At 42.1% G+C, this 25,648-nt stretch overlaps 1 long non-coding RNA gene across 1 annotated transcript; it reads left to right on the plus strand.

Moving 5' to 3' along the window:
- Nucleotides 1-3,256: 3,256 nt before the first annotated feature.
- On the plus strand, nt 3,257-24,960 carry LOC109143691. Its single transcript, XR_002044005.3, has 6 exons — nt 3,257-6,799; nt 7,928-8,386; nt 16,925-17,042; nt 18,135-18,403; nt 22,218-22,344; nt 24,554-24,960. It is a non-coding gene; the product is annotated as an uncharacterized LOC109143691 (long non-coding RNA).
- Nucleotides 24,961-25,648: the final 688 nt, after the last annotated feature.

Genomic DNA, 25,648 nt, shown 5'->3' on the forward strand with positions numbered 1-25,648 from the left:
GAAGTGCCTGTGACTCTGTGCTGCTGACTGCACACCAGAACAAGGCACTGTGAATGGTCAGTTATGTCTGCACAAAAGAGGTTTTTCTTCCTGGTGAGGGTCTGGACCAAGGCAAGCAGAGGACTCACAGCAGTGAGGCACAGCCTAGCCCAGGCTCTGAGCTCCAGGAGGAGTGAGGGTCCCCAAGCTGGCAGTGGCACTGCTGGCAGATGGGCTGGAGCTGCATGATGCCCATGAGTGTAGTCACGGTGGTTCATTGACACACAGCATCCCGTAGCAGCCCTCCAGTGCTCCTGGAGCCCAGCTCAACAGCAATCTCTTGAGTCTGCAAGAGCTGTGGTTTCCCCAAGAATGTCAGGACAACCTCGGCCCGTACCAATGTCCTGGTGTGCTTGTTCAGCTGGACTGTGCAGACATGTGAGAAATTACATCCACACTGAGCCCAGAAGAAAAATGATTACGTTTTCCCCTGCTGTTTTCTGCCTGGGAAGCTGCCCCTCTATCAGTTTGTCAAGCAAACTTGGGTAATGGAGCTCCACTACAAGAGACAGGACTTTCCAGACCTCCCTGGACCTATGGACCTAGGGTTGGTTAACTGAAAAATGTTTTCTCCTTTTCTTTTTCCAGTACCACACATTAACTTTCTGTTCATATAAGTTACCAGTAGTTGGTACTCCCTCAAGTAGTTCACTGCTTCAGAGACACAGGGAAAAAATCCTTGTGTATTTCCTACACTACCTACTGACTTTGTCTGTCTTTGCTGTCCCTGTTTCTCTTGTGTCCTCTGGTGTTTTTATTTGAAGTTCCACAGAGCTGGGGCTGCATATGTCTGTGTACACAGCACCTGGCACAGTGGAGGAAGCCTGCTTTGTGCTCCTGCGTTACAGATAAAATGTTTTCAACCTATCAAGCATAGATAGGGAAAAATGTAAGGAGCAAGAAGAAACAGGTGCACAGATGTTAGTGGCCACTATCACTCAGCACAGCCAAAGATTGCTGCAATGCTTCTGTGAGTGTTCCTTCAATTAATCTTGCTGCAAGTTAGACACAAAGCAGATCTTTTGGCATAATTCTCTTGCATTTATTCCTTACTTGGCTCATGTCAAGCTTGTGACTCTTTTGTTATTTCTACTCTTAAAGATGTATTGTTTCACTTTTTAATGAATAGCCTCTCTGAGGTAAAGAGGTAATTGCAATCATCTTTTGATATATCCATCTTTGCTTTTTCATTTCGTGCCTCAGGTGCTCAAATTGGATGAACTTTACTGCCATCTGGAGATATAGTATTTTCATTTCTGTTTGTCATTTTACCTTTGAATTTCATTACAGAGCCTCATTCCTGGGGTTTAAAGAATAAAAGTGTTTTGGTGTTTTACTAACTGTAATGCTGTACTTCTCTTGATAGCGATTAGGTGCTGAAATAAAAGTCACCTCTGGCATCTGATGAGAGTGTTTAAGATTGAACCTAGTGAGTTAATCCACCTACAGCTGGATGTGTGCAGGATTTTGGTGTCAGAGGAGGATGATGCCAGTGCACTGCAATCCTGCTTGTGGTCAGTCCAGGACACAGGGGAATGAACAGATAAACCATGCCTTCCATCTGAAACCTATCAGTATCTGGAATTGTTGGAATTCTAGCCAGTGTCAAAGGTAGAATTTTTGGGTTGGTGTTATTTTCTGCTGCCCTGGTGTTAGCTTTAGTTCCTGGTGTAGCAGTTCCATGCTTGTGTAAGAACACACCATCTGGGACATACACTATTGGTGTGAAAGTCTGTATAAAAGGGATACAATATCTTGTACAAGAACCAGGAAATGTTGTGTCAGACCCTTGAAAAACACTTTATTAGACTGTGGTGGGTTGACTTTGGCTGAATGTCAGGTGCCCACCAAGCTGCTCTATCACTCCCCCTTCTCAGGTGGACAGGAGAGAGAAAACAAGATGTAAACAACTTGTAGGTTGAGATAAGACAGTTTACTAAAGCACACAAGCAAAGGGAAAAAAGTATTCTCTATTTCCCATCAGCAAGCCATGTCTGGCCACCGCCTGGGAAGCAGGGCTTCAGCAAACTCCAGAAGGCAGACATTCCTCCTTGCCTCCCTCTTCCTCTTCCTCCTCCTCCTCCTCCTTTACTTAGCTTTTATATCTGAGCTGATGCTATCTGGTATGGAATATCCCTTTGGTCAGTTTGGGTCAGCTGTCCTACTTGTGTGCCCTCCCAGGATCCTGCACACTCCCAGCCCAACGATGGGCAGCAGAATCTTGGAGAGACAGCATTGGTGCTGTGCAGAGCTGCTCAGCAGTGGCCAAAACACTGCTGTGTCACCAACACCTTTGTAGCTACCAGTGCAAAACACAGCCCTGTGAGGGCTCTTCTGTGGAAAATCTCAGCTAGACCCATTATATAGACTCCCTTGGAACTAAGGACAAAATTATTTCAGTACAGAAACCACAGACTATCAAAGGAATCAAGTTTAAAACAAATGAAAGGAGATATTTTTTGCTCAGTAGGGATTTGGTGTGTGAAGCTCCTTCCCAAAGGAAACTGTGGATAAAAACCCTTTTTATTCCATCAGAGGAAGATGGTATTAATGTTGAGAAGACAGAAGGTTACTCGGCAAATCACATCTGAAAATAAGTGAAGGATGGGAGAGACTTGGAGACATGGCAGGGGGATATGCTTTTATTGTTCTTATTCTTACCTGGACAACTGCAAATGCCAAGTAGTGGAGATGGGCTGCTGGCTCAATGCACCCTCCTTTTGAGACAACACAGCCCTTCTATGTTGTCCTTTTATCGTGACAAACCTAATGGCGGGAGATAAAGGGTTTGATGCAAAAAGTATCGAAATTACAGGTTGTTTATCATTAGTATTGTTTTACCTTGACACTTACATGTTAATTAATTAATTTTTGAAAACTCCTGCTCAAGTGAAGTAGTAAAAGTAGGATAGTAGTTCTGATACAATTGCACATAAACATTTTTCCTACTTGACATAACGAAGAGCACATTTCATCAATGCACAATAACCTTAAATGAGACATTTGCTCAATGCTGCTTTTCAACAGCAGCCATTCTTACTATCACTCTTAAAATGTTTGCCCCATTGGTTGGAACATCTGTGAAATTCTGTCTCTTTTTCTCAGAGATCCATGCTTCGGTAAGAGAATTATATATATACAGGGCAGAATGAGTGTTATAAAAATGTTTTGCTTTGCTGTAATAAAAGAAATTATAATAAACCTGGTTATGCTCTTTTTGCTTTTAAGAGCTTGAATCTGCAGGGGAAAAAAAAACCGACAAGAACCAAATTTCTGTTTTGGAATACCATCATGGCCAGGATTTTGATTAAAATGACAAGAGCTGTTTTATGGCTAAGTTGCATTTGCAGAGAGAAGAGCAGCACAGGGAGAAGGATGACAAGTTCCTTAAAGCCCATTCCTCCTTCCCCCACCAATCTCACGTGATATTTCATGGCCCAGCCGGTAGCTGGAATTGCAGCACCTGTGATATTTCAGATGTTGTGCACTGAGTTGCAACAAATTGTCTTTGTCAAGGCACTGTATACATGAGGGTGCTTTTCACTCAGTTCCTACTCGTTCATCCTCAGTAACATGTGACCTCAATACTCATTCTGCACACCTCACATGACCCACTTGTGGTCAGTTATCAGGCGACAAAACCCATGTCAACAGGAATTTGGTGAGACTGACTTAGCTTCCAGTTGCTAGTTGTTCAAGGTTTATTGAGCGTTGTGTCTTTAATTAGGGAACTAAGGTGTAAACTGCAGTGTCCTTTGCAATGTCACACCTGTGGGAATAATTTCAAGAGTCAATTGCTGTTGCTGGATGGTAATCAGGAACCCAAAGGGATTCACATATGAATAGTAAATTAAGGTGCACCATAGTAACAGGAATTTATACCTGGAGCATTAGAGTTCTTAATGACTCCATTAAAAGGAATTAGGTCATTTCTTATTTAAAGGATCAGGAGATACTGCATTTTCTAAGGATACAAAGAATGCACATGAGCAAGACATGAGGGCTTTTCTGTTGTCCATTGGTAAGTGCTGACGTTGAGAATTAGCCTCTGGGGACAAAATATTTCTTACTTTTTTTTAATGACACAATGTCTAAAAGTCCCAGGTGCTGACTGCCTGAAAGAAGGAGTGAAGTTAGGCAAGATTATTTCCTATGTTATTCTGTAACTGGTCTACACAACTGTGTTCCACCGAGAAGAGCTGGTAAGTGAGAAGGTAGGATTTACAGCAAACAGACTAAGGGAATTTCCATTTTCAGGTGTTCTGGCTGAAGAGCCACATGGGAGGGCACTTTCTAAAATTGGTAGAACAGACTTAGTTTTCTCTTGCAGAAACACTGAGGACTGAGAGCTCTTTTGTGGCTCATGCTATCAAAGTGAATAGAAAAAGCTGGAATAATCAATGAAGATAGGTGAATATACTGCATGGACACACTTTCCGATTACAACTCAACATTTTCAAAGGTCTGATTTGAGCACAAGACACAGTCCTGATATTCCATACATCTCAACTGAGCACTGACATCACCATTTTTGTTCTGAAAGCCATCTCCTTAAAAATTATGAAAACCATTGGTATTTAATCCTGACATAAATGAGAACATGTATTTGCGTAGCTTTGGTAAATATCACTGAATCTGAATGCCAGTTCCCGCTTGTCACTCTTAAGACACACTTTGGGGTTAGTTTCAAAACTCTAATCCAAGCCTTCATCAAATCCAAATCCATGTGCTGGACCACTTAACCCAGCCCAGGGAAAATGTATCTGGAAAGTAAATCTTCTAGGCATGAGTAAAAGCAATTGGATAGTTCATGATAGTTCATGACAAGAGCATCATAAAACTGGTGAAAATAAAGAACATCTACGTCTGTGCAGCTCTTTGCTGCCAGGTTCCCCAGCCAGTAATATTAAGTGTTAGCCACTGCTCTGGTGCCTAGGCAAAGTAGCCCGCTTACACATACAGAAGCTTGTCTGTGTGTTGAAAATGGTCAAACCATATTAAACCTCTGAAAAATTAACAGAAAAGAATGCCAGAATGTTCAAATCTTACACAGAATTCTTGGCAATGAAAGAGTTATTCGCTTTACAAGAAAGAGGTGGAGAATGTGACATTTTTTGAGAGATGGAAGCTTAAGCCTCCAACCTTCCCTTCTCAATTATAAAGCTAACAGGCTGTACAGATTTTTTTTCAGAGTCTGTTTAGGCTGCCAGGTTCCCTTCAGAGCAAGGGCAGTCAGCAGTGACTAGAGGCTGTAGCTGGGTCCTTTCTCCAAAGATCTGGGAGATGGGATCTGTAGCACCCAGTCCCCTGAAGAAGGAGAACACCATTGCCATAAGAGAAATCTTGCCTTTGATTACCTGTATTCAAGGCTGACTGTGCCCTTCAGGGGGATAAGTGCAATGAAACATGTATGATTTTTTTCTCTCAAAGACATATGACCAGCTTTCAGTAGAATTTTGTCTTCCCTAAAACTGCTTTTTCTACTCTGAGAAAGGTTAGCACTTGGCAGTATATCACGAAATAGTAACTTCTGCTCACACATAACAATGTGAGAAAAACCTGTGCTGATAAAGTCTAAAAGCTACAGACATTCCACATTATATATAGTGCCTTACAACTGGAGCACCATCTGATGAGCTGTTATTTTGCTTCTGGTACCTATTATTTTGCATTTAAAAGAAATTCAACAGAACAAGGAAATAAGCCTTATTTTTTTATGAGCTTGTGCCCTATACTTCTGCAATGTATTAACAATAATTAGTTTTCTTTCCCTCTACTCTTTACCCAGCACATCCTTCAGGTTCTCTCTGCATTCCTGGAACACCTACTTCACTCCCTCTACTATCAAAATGAGACTACATGGTTTTAGGTCACCTACATGATGAGACCTGATGGCCAGACAGCCAAAAAAGTAGTGGTTGAAGTTCACTTCTTCTCTGATATTAGTGTTGAAAATTTTCCTATAGCCACCTTTCAGTTTCCCACAAGGCTTTTATACACTCAGTTATTTTTGAGAAAGCTGTCTCTATCAAATTTTCTTGAGTCTTTTCTTAAAATATCAGAGTGAAGGTGATTGAGAAAGTGATCATTTAGGCTTTTCCTTCAGAAGCCAGGGCTAATAATTTTCATTCCTCTGGTGTTTTTTGAGTAAGGTGTGCCATTAACGATTCCGCAACTGGAGTGAAATGATCCCGGTAATTTATGGTATTTTGGTAAGTCCTGACATCATGGTGTTACCATTTAAGTTATTAATTTCCAGCCTTTTAAACAGATAATCTACTGAAGCCGGTTGTTTATGCTATAAGCTTGTTGACTTCTATGGCAGAGGAGAGGAAGCCTGAATGTTTGAGCCTGGTTATGAGTGTAAATTGCATATTTGGGTGCCTGCACCTGAGAGTTCACAGTTTCTTCTTTCTGACAAGAGTCTCTCCTGATCCGCTTTTTCCCAAGAAGAGATGTTTCTAAATTGTTTTGGTTATCATCCTGCACATAAAATACAGCTATGCTGAACTTACCTTCCAGTATTTGTCTCACCTTCTACTTGCTGATTTTTTCATTTGTACTTCATGAGAGCAGGGCAGAAAATAACCAGATGAGGTTTTGTTCCCATTGTTCTCAGCATGTTTTTCTCTCACCTTTATCTCAAGGAGCATGGACCTGATCTTAATTCTTCATGTATTTCTAGAGACTACATCAGCTTCCCTGACAGTGACAGAGGTCAGTGTGTACACAGGTGACAACCCAGCAAACTGACATTACAGTAAGTATATAATGCATCTGCCTACATGAAAAGGTCTAAGAAAATATGACTGAAAGATCATATACCAGATTCCATTAATGAAATTCTGTTCAGTCTAATATCCCCAAAGTGCTTTGACTGCAATTTTTCCCGCAAGCTCATCATCTTATTAATCATGGAATCAGAGAATCATAGTATGGTTTGAGGGACTTTACATACAGCGCAGAATCCCCTGACATGGGCAGGGACACCTTTCACTAGACCTGGTTGCTCAAAGCTCCATCAACCTGGCCTTGAACACTTCCAGGTGTGGGACAGACACTTCCTTGGGCAACCTGTTCCAGTTCCTAACCACCCTCTCAGTGGATTTCATTCTAATATCTAATCTGAACCTACTCTGAGTTTAAAGCCATTTCCCTTCATCCTGTCACTACATGCCCTTGTTAAAAAGTCCCTCTTCAGCTCTCTTGTAACTCCCTGTAGGTACTGGAAGGTGCTATAAAGTCTTCCCACAGTATTCTCTTCTCTAGACTGAACAAACCCAACACTTTCAGCCTTTCTTCCCTGGGGAGGTGCTCCAGCCCTCTGATCATCTTTGTGATCTTCCTCTGGACCAAATCCAGCTGGTCCACATCCTTCTTATTTTGGGGACCTCAGAGCTGGATGCAGCACTGCAGGCGGGGTCTCACCACAGCAGAGCAGAGGGGCAGAATCCCCTCCCTGGCCCTGCTGCCCACGCTGCTTTGGATGCAGCCCAGGACACGTTTGGCTTTCTGGGCTGCCAGTGCACATTGCTGGGTCACGGTGACCTTCTCATGCAGCAATATCCCCAGGTCCTTCTTACTAGGAGGGTGCTCAATCCATTCTTTGACCAACCTCTATCCATGTCTGGGATTGCCCTGACCCAGGTACAAGACCTTTCATGTGGCCTTATTGAACTTCCAGAGGTTTGCACAGGTCCACCTCTCCAGGGTGGCCAGGTCCCTCAGGGTGGTATCCCTGCCCTTCAGTGCATCAGCCACACCACACAGACTGGTGTCGTCAGCAAACTTGCAGTGATCAGTTTTGATCCAAATCAACTATTCTGTCAGACTTAACTACGTGTAAGGGTTTATTAATGGCACATTTCTCCTGCATTCATCCAAACAGATTAAAAAATGTGTTACAATATATCTTCTCGTGAAAAGCACAAGGTTACCTGGCATTGCCAGAAGTGAAGAAGAACAAGCCTGATGAGAGTGAGGAAAGCTGGTGGTGTTTGAGGAGGTCAGCTGTGGAGAGATTGCAGACATGATCCGGTTGCTATGGGCTGTGGATGGGGATGCTCCGGTTGTAACAGACGAGAAAGGGAAACTGCAGAAACTTCACATTTTCAGCTCAGCCATGTGGCCTTGTTTCTCTCCTCCATTTGTCTGTGTCCATTCCCTGACCTTTAGATAGGTTTCAAAAGGATTTTCTGATCCATACCAGCTGCAACAGTCCTGGGAGTGACCACGTTCACTATGAGGATAACCACAGCTTGTCCTGGAAAGGGAGAGTTCTAAGTGCAAATCCAGTCACCCCTGTAAGAGAAATGATGGACCATTCTGACTGTCCTGAGGAGACCAGGTAATGTATCCTTGGGTTCACAGTCAACTTTAATTTGCATTACCCAGAGCTATCAAGTCTGAGGTTGCAGCAGGACCCCAGCTTTTCTGGGGTTTTGCTCATGAAGCCACATCACATTTTCTGTCCGTGTCTAGTATTATGAAACTCATGAATCTGAAAAATCTTTACTAAGATAAAGATAGATAGTATGAGGAACAAAACTATATCCTTTTAGTCCTACCATTTAACTCCCAAGTTCTCCTTAACTTTGAAAAGTTAATTAAAACTTAGATTTTGTAAATAAACAGAAAGAAATCCACTGTGTTGACAGGATTCATCCCTGTAAATGCCGCTACCTTAGGGCTACAGCTGAAATTCTTCACCTAAAACTTTACATTGATTTCATTTCTTAGATTTCCCCTCAAGATGAGCACATTTTCATTATGTTCGAACAAGTGATGGTAGAAAAAAATAAAAAGAGTGCTTGCCCAAAACACATGAGCACTTTATTTAGGGACTAGAAAGCTTGTATAGGATTCATTAGGAAAAAACACAGCTTACTTCTATTATTTCATTCTATTAAAGTCCTGCTGAACTCACAACAATTGGCATCAGCACAAAAGCAGCAAACAACTTTTCATATTCTTGTCAATGTAATTTGTATTGGATTTGCACTGCTGGGAATCCAGCAGTGTTTCCACTGCTTCTGATCCAGATTGGCAAAAACCAACCAACCAACCAACCAACCCAACGACCCAATAACATTAGAGCAGATTATTCCACAGTCTCTAGTCTGTCTGAGAAAGAATGATCAGTTCTAAAGACTGCTTCACAGCAGTCATTACCTACACATTAATTCCTTCACATTGGCTTCTCCACATGTTCCTTCTCAGACAAATAATTACTAATAGCAATAATTAAAAGAAAAAAACCTGATTTAAAAAAAAAAAAAGAAGCAGCAAAGAAGGGACCAAATGCAGGCACTGGGTTTTTTTCTGTGCTAACAATGCAACTCAGTTCTTCAAGTATTCATGAGACACTTGTAGTCACAGACATAAGCTGGTATTACACAGTCTCTGTCTACAACAGTCTCAATGTTCAAATGAGCCTTGATCATTCTCATTATGCATGTATTTTCTGTTTGCTGTGATCTACAAGCAAACATCAAAAGGGCCGGTAGCATACTGCTTAAGGATTTCAGTGAAGCATTAAAAACCAGAGCAGCCGAACATATCAATCATTTATCTTGAAGTGCAAACTACCAGAATCTTCTTTCTTTTTTTTTCCCTGTTCCATCCTTTTAAGGTAGCTTAGTCTGCTTGGTAATTACCTCCTCTGTGAAGTTCACACAACTTTCATGTTAGCAGCAAAGCAGCACAGATGGTCTGGTTGGAGGGGACTCTTTGCCAATTGACTACTAATTGTAAGCAAAAAGATACAGACAGCAGTTAATAAGGATTACCTGAAGAGACATTTAAGAATGTTAAGTATATCAGCACTATATGCAGGGAAAATCTTATTTATAACATAATTTCAGTAATAATATAATTTTGGATCTGATGTACATTATTACATTTGTTTTTATTAATGAAATAGTAACTTTTTAGCTTAGAAGATCTGCTGCCACTTTTGTGGTTGTCTTTTCAGTGAAGAAAAGGCGTTAACAAATGGTACCACAGAGCATCAGCTGAGATTTGACTTTAGAACTTTTCAAATTTTAGGAAAATTAGGAATTTTCAAGACCCAATCATCAAGGTGTTTTATTATAACCTCATTAATCAGGAAGAACACATTTGCCATGAGTAGAGAATTTCGTTGTACTTCTCCAGGATTTTCACTAGAACTCAGCCTTTATTACCTGGAGCATGGTGGTAAAGTGCATTTTCAGACACTGTAATGCCATTACCAGAAATACCATAGCCCTTTCCAAAGAATATACCTCCAGAAGATATACTAAGAATGGAGGGACTTGATAGATGGTGAACTGTGTGTTTATGCCTGTGTCATCCAAGACACACTGTAGTAGGTAGACCATCAAAATTGGCTGTGAAAACAAGTGCCTTCACCTCTGAGATTCTGGCCCAAAGTAAAGTTAATCTTGTGATCAAATATTTTCTTTCATTAAACTTGCTTTTTCTATGCTTTCTTCTCCTTAAAACACTGTCTGAGGGTACAAAAATGAAGGAACTGTGCTGAGAATACTAAAAAGAAAGGACATGTAACTACTATGCTCATTTGAGAGGTTATCTGTACCATCTTTTCCTGTTAGCTGTGCCCTCCAGGTAAGGTGTCTAGCACAGTAAGTGCCAACGCAATTGGTTCTTATCTTTTTATTCAGTTCATTACTGAAGGATGACAGTCCATCAAAACAGTTCTTTGATTCTGTGATAATCATAAAATATCCTGAATTGGAAGAAACCCACAAGAATCAATAAGTCCAGCTCCTGACCCTGCACAGGACACTCCAAGAATCACACCAGGTGCCTGAGAGCATTGTCCAAATGTTTCTTGAACTCTGCCAGGCTGGTGCTGTGACCACTTCCCTGGGGAGCGTCTTCCAATGCTCAGCCACCCTCTGGGTGAAAAACCTTTCCCTAATATCCTACCTAAACCTTCCCTGACACAGCTTTGGGCTATTCCCATGGGTCTTACCACTGGTCACCACAGAGAAGAGATCAGTGCCTGCCCCTGCTCTTCCCTCACAAGGAAGTTTTAGACTGCAGTGAGGTCTGTCCTCAGGCTGCTCCAGGCTGAACAGACCAAGTGCCCTCAGCTGCTCCTCCTACGGCTTCCCCTCCAGACCCTTCACCATCCTCGTGGCCCTCCTTTGGACACTCTCCAATAGCTTTATATCTCTCTTATCCTGTGGCACCCAAAACTGCCCCAGCACTGGAGGTGAGGCTGCCCCAGAGCAGAGCAGAGCGGGACAATCCCCTCCCTTGCCCGGCTGGTGATGCTGTGCCTGATGCCCCCAGGACACAGGTGGCCCTCCTGGCTGTCAGGCACTGCTGACTCAAGTTCAACTTGCCATCAACCAGGACTCTGAGATCCCTTTCTGTGGCACTGCTTTCCAGCATCTCATTTCCCAGTCTGTCTGCACATCCAGGGTTGCCCCATCCCCAGTGCAGAATCCGGCACTTGTCCTTGTTACAGTTCATTCAGTTGGTGATTGCTCAGCCCTCTAATTTGTCAAGGTCTCTCTGAAGGGCTTCTCTGCCTTCAAGGGAGTCCACAGCTCCTCCAAATTTGGTATAATGCTGTATCTCTCCATTGCACTACCCATGCACATCAAGAATAACCAGATTCACTGGGCAGCAAGCATCTGCTCAGGACAGGGCCAAACAGTCGGACCCATTTAAGGTATTTCTAGTTGTTCCATGAATACATTAAAAACAAAATTTCTTTAAAGTACTTCAGAAAAAGTTCCAGAATATCCTGGAAAAGTAACAATTTCTTACAGAATTTGCTTTTAAATAAAACCTTCTGTATACACTCATACAATCTTTCAGTAACAGCAAAACTGTTTCCTAACAAGGTGGCCTGTACTCTTCATGAGTAACATAGCCACTGGAAAGATAAATAAGTAAAATCTTTTTCCCAAAAGAGTGCTATCATGTGCTCCCCAGGGAAAGGATTTATTTCTGTACACTTAAACATCTAACTCCAAAGTGGCAACAGTTTTGCAAGAAGAGATTTTTATTTATCTTGCTGTTTAATTATATCTGTGTGAGAATTATCGTGGACTCTAATTAGGCACCTGTTCTCTCTCCAGTCACAAGGAAAGAAGTTTCAATTAGAATAAAACATATCAAATTATTAAAGCACTTTTTCCTTTTCATTTTTGGTTTTTCTATAGATAATGGGAGGAAAATTGGCTTGAGTGTTCAGACATTCATACCAGACTCCGGTCAGTTTTTATGTAATAAAATAACAAGGCTGAATTCTGTTCTCAGTTAAATTATGTAAATGAAGACTGGTATTAAGTCCATTAGCAGATTTTATGTTCCCCAGTTTCAGTAATGGGGACCTCCTTTTGGTCCTTTTACACTCATAGGTCTGGGATAGTAATGCTATTTCTTCCTTCTCCAAAATACCTCAATAAGCATTTTCAAGTGGAAATATTTTTTCAGAAACAAGTATCTTAAATCACCATGAATGTTGCAAGTGGTCTAGGTGTAAAGTAGCTAGGGGATCAGCTGCCACTCTTGTGTATAAGGCAACATGTCTTCCACTCTTTACCAGCATTTAATCCTCACCAACTGAATTTGTGGTTGCAGATTGTTATTGGGTTGAATAATTCCATGTGATGCATACAAAGGTTTATGGGGCTGGGTCCACACAGATTTTGTGTGGATAAAGACCAGAAGCCTGGAGACTGAATTCCCCTTGTTGTAGCTGAGAGCTAACTAACTTTCAAGGGAAGGTGAAAACCTTAAAAACTAGACTTACAGCCTAATTTGGGCAATTTATTGTACATTTGTGGCTGTGTATTGTTGTTCTACCTAAATAAGACTTAGGAAAGCAGGAAGGTGGGTTATATTCTACTTTTGACAGCATGTGCTCCTGAGAAATAAATACACCTGAAGAGTCCAGAGCCACACATGCCTGTTCCCCATGGAGCACAGAGGTGCCACCCTGCTGCAAGGCAAGACCAGCCTGACAAGCCAAACATCTGCTGAGCTATTCCCTCTCCTTCTTGGCCCCTCCCTTTCCAGTGCACATCTGGACAAGCTCAAAGAGCTGACCCTCTGCTCTTCCCCTCTCCTTCAATGGCTGATGCAAGAGCATTACAAAAGGTGGTCCCAAGCTTTCCTGCTCAGGAGAGCCAAGGTTCTGCCCTGGGGGAGGTAAATGAACCCAAGAGAGTACTCCCTGGCATCTTTTCTTGGCAGCAGGGTCAGGCTGACAGCCCCAGCAGCAGCCTGTTGCCTCTGCTTCACCAGCAGGCACGCTTCCAGCTCTTGGCACAGCCCAAAGTCTCATTCCACTCCCTGTGATCGGATGCTGCTGACATGTAGTGTTACCCAAGGGATGGAGGGGAGAGAAGCAAAGCAAGGGAAGAAATCAATCCCTAAAACCTGGGTGAGCTGCGCACCTCTAGGAGGAACTTACTTACTACTTTCCACCTCTCCTGGCTCCTTCCCCTGAGCTGGGGCAAGCCCAGGCCTGTTGTTGAAAGGGATTTTGTCATAATGTAACACTAGCTTACTAACACCTGTTTGCATTTTCATAGAGACTAGCATAGGAAGGAAATGTTATTCTAAATCAGCACACACATGCTCCTATCTCAGGTTGCATCCTTCCTGGGGGTAGGGAAGCACTCAGATGTTTTTCATCTGAATTATTTTGCACAGTGTGGTCTACCCTACCTTTCCCATCCATTACTGCCACCATTCCTTTTGGGACAATAATGGAAAGGCTGTCCTAAGGACTTCATAACTAATATTACCATGTCTGAAGATGGAAGATATTATTATTGGTATTAAAGCTTACACAGCAGCCATTTAAATAAGACTGGAATTTTGTTTTCTGTGACCATGTTCAATACTACTGTAAGAGACTTACTCTGTTATGAGGACCTTATACTCTACACACGCCTGAACAGAATATGCTTTGGGAAATGGAGGCACAAAGCAGAACTTCCATGTGTCCCTAGTCCTAAGGATAAAATACAGATACACAATTCAGCCAGCAGTAAAATAGATCCTTCTGGGACAAATTTTGTGCTAAAGAAGCTCCTACAATATGGTAGATAGAGGCAAAAATGTATGCAAACATGTTCTTGAACCAGCATGAAGTTTTGGTCAGTATGAATTTTTAGTAGAGACAAAACTAGCCCTGGACTGTAAATGGACAATAGAATGTGGCCAGCAGGCAAAGGGGCTGTTTGGTTTCTCTTGCAGTAAGAGAACAATCAATACTGCTGTACAACAGAATCCTGCTACTCTTGCACAGAGCAAGCAGTGGCATCACTCAAAAAAAGCCATGAGTGTCATCAGTCACGTGCACCTGGCTTTCTTTCTGCCCCAGCACACACAGTCAGCGAGCAGGGCAATAACCTTTCTCCGAAGCAAAACCACTCCTATTTGTGCTCAGGCCAGAGGTGAAGACAGGGTGAAGTATTTGGGTGGAATGGGCTCTGACCTGAGCCTCTGCCCCAGAATGAAATAGTCTTGGTCGCTGAATGTTCTTTTTTCCAGCACTGTATGTCAGTGAGCCTTCTGGATTATGTCTCAGAAAATGAACCAAAGACCTCACTCATATCAGATCTCACAGCTTGTTTCCAGATTTAAGGAGGTTTGAATAAGTTTGCATAAGCAAGTCAAACTGGCTTGTCTCTGAGGGATGATTTGGCACTTAACTGAGAGGATAATAAAATCATTAACTGGTAGGGCAAAAGTAAAAAAGAGAATTGATCTGTGACACTAAATACGGATCTTACTGAAAAATTCTGAATTGTTTTATCCACTGATAATGTACTAAAGATCGTTCATATAACACGTATGTGGAGGGATGTAATTGCAGAGGACTCTTCTGAATTACACCTCAGTCCATGTAGTGATCTAGCAAATCACTTAAAGTATGTCACTCTCCCACATAATCTACATCATGTTTTGAATCAGTAAAGGCTGCACAAATTCAATGTAGATGCAGAGATCCACTGTGCTTCATCAATTAAACCAGTACAACAAGTAAAAAAAATGTAGAGGAAATGCATTATTTCACTATACTGTGACATATTATTTAGAGCACTAAAAAAAGCCAGGGAGGTCATCTGATTATCCATATGAAGTTGAAAACACTTCTAGAAAAGTAAACAAGGACTTTTTTTGCCTCAGAGAGCAGATGGTGCAATGCAGTGTCAGATAATGTGCTAAGATCAAAACAGGATCTCTTCCAACAGAGACAAAAAGTAGATAATGGTCTAAAGTACAAAAAGCCAGCACAAAACCAGAAGTAGTTTGAAGTAACAATAGTTTGATATCAAGTCAGAAGAAGTTGAACAGACATGAGTACAAAGCATTTTTATTTGATTTGAAAACTAAACTAATTCAAAATTAGTGCTATGTTTGCTAATAAATTAAAGATGAAACTTGCGTTTTACTCAGTTACATTGATAAAAATACAAAGTGGTCAGATTTTTGGACTCTTACAGTAAAGTATCCGGACAGATGCTGGAAAAGACCAAGAATTGAAGTCCAGATAAAGTAGTTTACCTTTGCCAATGAGACCGTAAGGTAGTACATGATCTTATGAAAACATCAGCAACATAATCCTGCTCCTTTCTGGCATTTAGGCTTCTTAATTATACATATAAACACAGAATTAGAATTTTTTTCCAGCCCAGTTAAAAAAATTTCAGGTGGCAGATGCTAGCTTAGACAGTTTCAGTCAGCCCCACATATAAAGATTACGATCCAAAACTTCTCCACTCATCATTTTGCTAGCATTGACCATGGAGTTTTTAATTACAGTTTTTTCCAAACTCACTGATATTCTATACTGAATCTTAGGAATTGCCTTCCACACATGGTTTCAGCTGAAGAGAACTGCAGCACCAGATCTTGATTTGCTGTGAGATCACCTGCTTCTAAAATAAGATTTTCCATTAAAAAATATGTCAATTTGGTGGCTTTAGAGTCAAAGCATGGGCTGTACAGCTCTGTAAAACCAGCCACAATCAACGCAGCCCCTTTCAAAGGCGTGCCATGGCCTATCATTTGAGGCAATGCTGAGTATCATGCCACAGAAGACCTGGACTTTCCACCCAACTTCAGACACTTATGGACCCGATGTTTAGACGGTAACATGTATAAGACAAGTAAGCTCCTCCACAGTCATGTAGCTGAGCTGAGATCTTGATCCCCTCAGAGAAGAGCTGCCCTTCCAGGGCCTTTATACATTCCTGCTTTTGTTAACACAGGGCATGAAGCAGCTGGGATACAGTCAAGTGCCTCCTTGTAAGGAGACAGTCCATTCAGTGCCATTACTCATTTCCTTTTTCAGAGAACCGAAAGGTCTTAGTGCACAGAGGTGTGGGCCAGCGAGGACTGGAGAAGAGAATCAGCTCAGGGAAGAAAGCAAGAAAACTAAAACATGAGATGTCATTGCAGTTTACTGCTTCCTCAGGTGGGGAAGCAGAGGGGCAGAACACTGATCTCTGTGGGGGCCAGTGACAGGACCCAAGGGAATGGCCTGAAGTTGTGTCAGGGGAGGTTTAGGTTGGATATTAGAAAAAGGTTCTTCACCCAGAGGGTGGCTTAGCGCTGGAAGAGGCTCTCCAGGGCAGTGGTCACAGTACCGGCCTGAGAGAGTTTGAGAAGCATTTGGACAATGCTCTCAGGCACATGGTGTGATTCTTGGGAATGTTGCTGTGCAGGACCAGAGATTGGACTTAATGATTCTTGTGGGTCTCTTCCAACTCAGAATATTCTGTGATACAATGGAATGATGAATTTTCATGCTGTCGTAATGGTTAGCAGAGGTAGAGGAAACAAAAGGAAAGGTGATATACACTTATCTTGTCTACTCATCTAGTCCTTACTGTAATCACTTCAGAAATGCACTCCTGGACTCCTGGACACCAGAAATGGACTCCAGACATGCAGGAGAGGCACCCTCCTCTGCAGACCAGAGAGAGCAGAATGGGAGACAGAGGCATAGCTGGCTGGAGACGGTGAGCCTGAGGATATGGACTGCTCTTGAAGCAGGGGAATGTGCTCCAAGTTGTTGGAAACCTTTTTGATGTGTGCCTGAGAGAGTTCTCTTGGCAGCACCATTTGTGGATATGCAAGGAGCTAAGCCTGTCACATCAGCTCCTAGTGAACCACAGGCTCCTCCAGAGACATTAGATTCATCTTTTTGCAAGGAGTATATAGTCCGTCCCCTGCAGAAGCACTGTCTCAGGGGACATGACACTTCTATCTCAAGCTACCCAGTCTCTGGACCTTGCAAGCTTTCACTGGGGTGATTTCAGTGAAGCAAGTCTTAGGTGAGATTATCACAGGTGGTCCAGACCCACAAAATGCAGAACAACCCTCTCCAGAACATCCAGGGCCTGAGGTTTGAGGATGAGAAATTTGTTTCATGTGCTAATATTGTACAACACAGGCAAAAGAAGAAATTACTGTAATGAGCTACCAGAAATGGTCTTAATGTCTTGTGGGTAGATGAAGATATTTTCCAGCCTTTGTCACTGCCAGGGGATGACACAGAATCACTGCTGGAATTTGCTCAGGATGCATTCATGATCTCTTTTTCTTTCACTGTCATTACTCAGATGGGCCTAACAGTGCTGTTAGGGACTTCCGCAAACACGTGTCTTCAGGGAATCCACACCTGTAATGTATTCCTCTCAGTGGCTTCAAAAATAGCATTCTGATATTTGAGGAAAAATGAGGAAAAATCCATAGAAATCAGCAACAAATTGGTAATAGTGACCAGCCTCTTTAACTCCTGATAATACTACTAATACATAATAGTTTATTCCTGGGTAAAGCAAAAAGAATTGTGAATAAGGCAAATACAGCTCAGGGCACACAGCAAACACTGGCCTGCTGTGCTTACAGAGACTGTTAAGTAGTAGCTCCTGAATTTTTAAGATACAGTTCTCGGTTTCACTCCAAAGATCTGGCTGAGCTCAAATGCAAAACACAGTTTGGTGGTCCTTTGGAAGACTGAATAGCAATAATCCACCATGGCATTTACACAGTGCTTATCTCTTTGCTGTTTTACAGACATTATTCAATCAGTTCTTGTGTCTCTCCAGGGAATTAAAATATGCCTTTCAGGAATGAGGAAACTGAGGAAGAGGAGCTAAACACCTTCATATGGTTCGCAGAGATTTGGTCACAGCAGAAGTTGTTGGATTCAGGAGGCTTCACCACCCCCATCTCCACTCACACCACAAGCCCACAGCTTCCCCTCTTGGTGTGACTGCAATACAAATGATTCCTTCTCTTATGTGCTTGCCAAGACCTGGGGCAGCAGCATCATGTTCTCAAGTATGCCAGTGGATGTGGTCATTCCACTGTCAAGGTAATTTATAGTATGTACGAAAGCTTCTTCTGAGAGTGTTGGTAAGATATATAGACATAATAAAGGCCTAATAAAGACTAAGCCACACTAATAAAATGCAAAGGTTGTCATTTAGAATGGAAAATCCTATGATTTAAAAGCAGTGGCCAAATATTGGATCATTTTATGTATTGTTAATAAATCAGAACAAGCAAGGCACAGAACATCTGGTGTAAAAGTTAAAGCTCTTATCAAAGTCCCCCAGGTAGGGACTCCAGGTTTTCTGTGATGGATAAACCCCTATGCCTATGTGAGAGCCTCCTCCATGTGTACTGGTGGCATCACGTGCAGTCTGCCTGTGCTGACTTGCCTCAGGGGTGACTTTTGTGGAGAAGGTCCCATTACCTGTTGCTGCCACCCTTCTTTTGGGTCCATTTGCTCAGGCGTCTGTAGTCTAGTCAGGTGCAAAGAGGCTCTGCAAACAGGATAGGCTCTACTTTACAAGTACACAGCAAGTGTTTCCTGTCTGGCACACACAAAACATGGCTATGATGTGATGAGCTACAGACCACCTCTTGTAAGGAATCCAAGGAGCCTTTGCTGCCCTCTGGGTAACATGTAGGAGAGTGTACCACTCCTAGAGCAAACCCTTGACATTAAAACCCAGTGTCTTTTCCACCAGCCCCATGAGTACCAAGTACACCCAATAACCTGGCAACGAGCTTCGACTTTCTTTCCACTAGAAGCTTATTTCTCTTCATGTCAGTATCTTTCCTCTTATGTACTTGGGATTGCTTGACCACCTACCTATAATTTTACCTTTGTTAAGCTTATTTCTTATTTTCTACAGACATTTACACAGCTTTTTGTCAGGCCAGCAGCTTTACCAGCACCCTTGGCTGAGGTTATGCAGCCAGTAGGAAGTAAAGTTGAGCCTTGAATCCATTGAGCATGAGCAGCCAAGCCCTGGAGGTGGGGGAGGGTAACACAGAGGAAGGTGCAGTGCCCTCTGTGGCACTATCACACTTACCCATCTATTTTATACCTTGTTGGATGATGTTTATCCTCACGCTTTAGACACTCTTAAACACTTAATGTAAAACTGTGCACACATTGACTCCAAGGCATCACAACTGAGGCCTGAGGTTATTAGAAGGGTAAATAGAAACTTAAAACATCTGAGCAACTGTGTAATATATTCCTTTACAGCCCGTAGTCCTCTGCAGACTCAATGTAAGAAGGAATAGAAATGGGGTTTGTGTCTTATGATCACAGGCCATTCCTCAATACCTGTATCCGTGCTTACCAATGCCCCTCCCCTGTGCAATAGTGCTGAATGCAACGTTACTGTTCATGCGAGCAAGTCCTGGCTTATGTGACTGCAACCTTTGGTGTTCCACCCATCACAGTCTGTTCCCTGAGGCACTAACATTTAATCCATGATCTTGAATCACATCGTCTTCTGATCAGCATAAAAAGCTCTTTATGCAGAAACACTAGCATTCCCATTTCCATCTAGGTGCTTCCTCTAGCCCTTGGAGAGCTAGGATATGCTGGTGACTATGACAATGGTCTCCAGCGGGGGTTTGTAATGCAGCTATTCCCCAGGGAATGGAGTGCCTTGTGTGTGATCTTTCAGCCCTAAAACTGTTTAAGCTTTGCAAATAAGGGAACACTTAAAAGCCATAGTTTCACAATAATGGAAGAAATTTACCAAAAGATCAAATAGCAAACACATTGTTAAGATGACATTTAATGATGAAAATTTTCCTTGGCTTCTGCAGTGCCGCCACTTGCCTGTGATTCTGACTAATCAGTACCTGTAATGTCCTGGAGAGTTTTAGATCTGTATCTTTTCTGCTTTTGTGCCTATTGATGACTACAGGAGCCACCTCTGACAATTATTTTAGGCAATCTTTTTTTCCCAGTGAAACACCTTCTCCTCATCCCTCCCTATCTTGCAGTTTAACAGACCCTTACCTCTAATGACCAGCTCTAGGGGTTCTATATGCTAAGAAGAAGCTTGGGTAATTTTTTTTTATCTTCTTTCCATTAATGCCTTTTAATTAATGTTTCTATTGAATATCTGAACTAGAGCACTGACAGCTCCAAGCTTAAACAGTATTTTCAATTTACCAAGTCTTTTAAGGCACAGTGCTAAAGCTTTACAAGTCATATGTTCAAGAAGTTATTAACCAGATAATAACCATATGTTTTGCTAGCCTGAAAATCAGTTCACTAACAGCACCACAGAAAGAGTAATCACAGTCTCTCAGCATCATAGAAAGTCTTACCATGATCTTGTGGTCTAACTGAATGATAGAACTGGAAAGTGTATTAGCTTGTTTGGCTACTGCTTCTTTATCCCCGCTGCAGCTTCATATCCCCAAAGGAACATAGTAACACTAATACGGCCAATATTCATTAATGTAAATGCCGTACTATTAATTTTCATAATTTTCAACTAAATTGCAGCTGCCTTCATGACCTGACATGTTTCCCCAAAGCAGCATTTCAACAGCCACTACAGAGGCTGGTGTATCCCCTGAAGTTCCAATTTAATGCCTTCAAACCACAGGCTTAGCTGTTCAAGTTTCATAGTTCAAAGTTTCTTTTACTTGGTTATGAAACTCTCCAGAATTCCCTCCAGCCAGTTAATAAATGATAGAATATACTTGTTTTCTTCCTGGCCAAATTGAAACAGAGAGGTTATAGAGCAGCACAACCACAACACACAGAATGAGGAACCAAACAACACTAACAGTACAGGAATCTTTAGTCACTTTACATCCATGAAAAGTTCTCACTAGACTCATTTTGCCTACATTAAGCTGGTTGTGTAGAGAGTTTATGTGTTTGTGTGAGAGAGAAAGCAAACGGATCTGAGCTAAAGAATCAGGAAGGGGTTTAGCTCTTGCAGCACAGCCAGCAACTGCAACCCTTCAGCAGGCAGGGAGTACAGAGGGTGAGTGCTGAGTATTAACACCGACACTCCAACGCTTGTGTGACACTCCTTTGTCTCCCAGCACCATAAAGTGCTTCGCCAAAGTAAGCACAATAGTGGAGTACCTGCAGAGAAAGATGACACTTTGCCATTGGAGAAGGGCAGTAACACCCTGGCACATATGCCTGCCTCTCTCGACAAGCTGTTGTGCCATCAACCTAAAAGTCTCAAAACAAAAGGGGTTTTTTCTTGTCTAACCTGCTTTCCTCCCGAAGAGCAAGCCTCATTTCAGAAACAGGCACTTCACAAAAGCTCATCTGAGGTGCTTTCATACCAATGTTAGGCTCTGTCCCCTCTAGTGGCTGGATCCTGTATCAGAGTGTGTACCTGGGTCTGAGCTTGACGAGCTGTTCAAGTAAAAATACTTGCAGGTCTGCAAGTACAAGATCCAGATCCAGCTAGCAGAAGATGCGGGGGGAGCAGTAACATGAAGAACATAGCATATTTTTGCAACCCCTGCAAGGTGAAGGTGAAGATGAAATCTCGATGCTGAATGCAAAGACAGAAAAGTGAGTGAGAAAAATAAGGCAGGGCAGTACTGTGGCAAGGGAATGGCTTTCATGAAGCTGCTTTGAACAAACTGTAGGCAATTAAACATTTGTAATACATTTGGTTATATCCTTTTAGAACTGCAGCTTAGACAAATTATGAAGGAGACAATGTATAAGAGTTTCAGTGTCTGTCTCTTCTGCTAAGCTTTTTGACTTTAAAATAGCTAAGTCTGCAAGTTTGAAAAAATCCAAGTTACAGTACAATAGAATTCCATTTTTACTAAAAATGAGGACTTTGTCACCTCCTGCCACTTCATCTATCTGTTCTCTGTTATGACAGCCCAGCTCTTCCATAAGTCCTTAACTCGTATGGAGAGCTGCCTCTGACAGATGATCAGGCTGAAGGTCTGGCAGACATCCGGAAGCACAGGAGCTCATAACAGTTGTGGATGGCACAAACTGACAAGGTAGCAAATAACCTTTGGTATAGTGGCACACATATATAAAATACATAAATTCATAATCCATACAAATAATATAAATGATGTTTATGTATACACATAAAAACTCATGTGAATGTTTGTTTAGGCAACATGGAGATTTGATTGTTTGGAGAATTTGAACTATTTATGTGAAATGGGATTCAATGTGATAATTTAGTACAAGGCCATGGCCATGAAAAGAAGTCCTGAAAGTCATGCCTACCAATGCCCGGGCTGCAGTGTGGGTGGCAGTGTGATAAGTAGGAGTCTCAGCTCAACAGGAATTAATCTGTCCATGTAGAGACAAAGCAGATTATTATAGTTCTTGAATGGATAAAAAAGAGAAGTGGGAAACAGCTGAAAGTGTGAATTTCACTCTGAGCATAACTCGATGAGCTGGATACTGGGCATCTGGACAGTTCTGAAGGTCACACACTCAACACTCAGGCATGCACACACACACACAAACTTCAGAAATGGAAAGGGTACAGAAAAGAGCCATATAGTGATCTGATGGGGTGGAAGAAGTATCTTATAGCAAGGATTTAGCAATCTCTTCTTAAAGTTTTTAATGGTTTTAAGTTACAGAGACATAGAAAATTTGAGAAAAAGCTTAATTGTAGTCTTCTGATACCTCTATGGAAATAAAACTCTGAGTTTTCAAAAGCCTTTTTACTTCAGCAGAGAAAGACACAGAAGGAACCAGTGTCTAGTTAAAGGATGAAGCCAGAAATGTTAGAATTATATGGATAACTCATTTTTTGCTGATTTTAGCTGCTGGAGAAAACAATCAAAACAATTAAAGCTCTTTGTATTTGCTAAAATTACTTTGGGTTTTTCAGTCCATCAACATTTTTTTTTGCTTTTTTCTTTCCAGTTCTCTTCCCTCATGCACTGGAGAGAACTGAGCAAGCAACTGGGTGGGGGCTTGGCTGCTGGGATCAACCCACCTGACACTGCCACAGGAGCTGATAGAATATAATTGTAGGGACTGCTTTGGCACTGGTATGCTGGCCACCTGAGCCCTTGGAAAGACACTCACAGAATCATAGAATCATTTAGATTGGACGAGCCCTCTCAGACCAAGTTCAACTGTTAACCTAGCACTGCCAAGTCTGCCTCTCAGCCATGTCCCTAAGTGCCATGTCTCCACATCTTTTAAATACCTCCATGGATGGTGACTTTAGTTGGGGCAGCCTGTCCCACTGCTTGAGAAAAACCAAGTCATAAGGAGGTGCTAAAACTGTCATTGCAACTTGACCCAAGCCCAGACTCTAGCTCCAGGTCAGATCCACGCCGGAGCAGAGAAGCAGACTGGGCAATCCCTGTCATCTTCTATCTCTAAACAAGGTATCCATCTCCTTTAATGGTAAAAACACAGCCCTAGGAAACGTCAACTATATTCTTACAGCCCCCTTGAAACAATCAATTAATAGAAGTGGCTAATCCTGATTCTATCAGGATTGTGGATAGAACTCTTAGGAAGTTTGGACAACTTTTCTTCAAGCTATGTAGTGAATAGATGCACTTTTAAAAAAAAAAACTATTTTCTGCCAATAAAGCCTAAGCAAGTTAACTTCCTATAGGACAGTTCTCACCCACTTGAGGGCTGATGGGGTCATACTCATTTCTGTCCAGCCAAGTCCAACCTTGGACACTCAGTGGTAGCAAACAAGAGGAGAGCAGACTTTCCATCAGTGCCCAGTGACAAGAGAAGGGACAATGAATACAAACTGAAACACAGGAGGTTCCCTCTGAACATCAGGAAACATATTTTTAATGTGAGGTTTACCAAGCACTGGCACAGGGTTGTCCAGGCATCTTGTGGAGTCTTCCTCCTTGGAGATATTAGAAAGCCACTTGTACGGGGTCCTGGGTAACTGGTGGTAGAGAGCTCTGCTTGAGCTCAGAGGGGTTAGACCAGGTAACCCCCAAAAGGTTTACCTACCTCAGCCACTGTCATTCTGTGATCTTCAAGAGCAACTGGTGCCCAGAGGGACTTATGAATGTCACAGTTAGGTCTAAAGCTGCTAAATCTCCACCTGCTATCTGGGATGCGCTTAGTGATGGCAGCCAAAACTACAGCCTGGGAATATAGTAAAGCTATGCATGGTCTATTTTCCTGGACTTGGCTTTATCGGCAAATAAACAGCCAAAACAGGATTGATCATATCCTGCTTTTTCTTATTTTCAGGGGACTTCACCTCCCTTTAACCCTACTGCAGGTCTCCCATGTGCAGGACAAACTCCATGAAAGCTTCAGAGTGACAGCCTACCAGCACTTGCTAGCAACTCCACCTGACAGCATGTAAGCACAAGATATTGAAAACAGAGTGACACAAGGGAGTAATGCTGCATCTCAGCATAGGCTCCCAGGCACTGCCCTCTCAAACAAAGGTAGTTGTGAAAACCAAGGGTTTTTGGGATAAACTCTTTGGAGATGCTTATTAAACAGAACAGAATAAAACAGATGTTGCTCTTAGTCCAACTTTTATTATGTTTACATAATGCTAAGTCAGATGTGCTTGTTAATCACTTTCAATAGCATTAACTTTTTTAACATTGTATATAAAAAATAAAATAATTTATTGAAATAAAAGGTCAGCTGAAAAATCATTGTCTCTTCCAAGCCTTCTCTGTTTGAGCTACACGGTTATTCTCTTTACTGTAGGGATAATAAGGATTATATTTCACCGAAGGCTCTAGAATATTATCCCTCTCTTCCTTTTGTACCCCAGGAGAGGTTATTTCAGGTTTTGTGGATCCCTAAGGTAGAAGAAGGGTATCATATTTTCAAGCCCAAAGGTCTGCATGTGCAAGCGTGTTCTAAATGAAATAGAACAAAGGCAGGCCACACTGATACTACTCCAACTCTCATTGGGGCGCCATCTTGCTGCTTTTCTCCTGAAGCAAATCTCCAAACCCATAAACGCCAGAGCAAATCAGATTTGCATATTTGTGATTTCCTTTGAAGCTTAAATTTGTGAGGTATGTGCTTCCTATGTTTACACTATCACTTCTGATCTGTCTCAGATCTCTACGAGCTTTCTGCTCCCGAAATGGGGCTAGATCATTCTAGAAACCATGTGTAGGCTGAATACTTGGTGAATGCCGGCGTGTACAAGTCCTCAGGAGCACCTGCTTTTTACCTGAAGTGGGGTTCCTCATACATGGGTTTACTGCTCAGGGTTCAGAGACAGAGAAGACATGCCACCGCTGTGTGTACCACAGGATGAAGTCATTGGAGCAGTGCCATGGCAATTTTGTGTCTTGAAATTTTGTACGTTAC

Source organism: Corvus cornix, chromosome Z, assembly GCF_000738735.6.
Source record: "Corvus cornix cornix isolate S_Up_H32 chromosome Z, ASM73873v5, whole genome shotgun sequence".
NCBI classification, from domain to species: domain Eukaryota; kingdom Metazoa; phylum Chordata; class Aves; order Passeriformes; family Corvidae; genus Corvus; species Corvus cornix.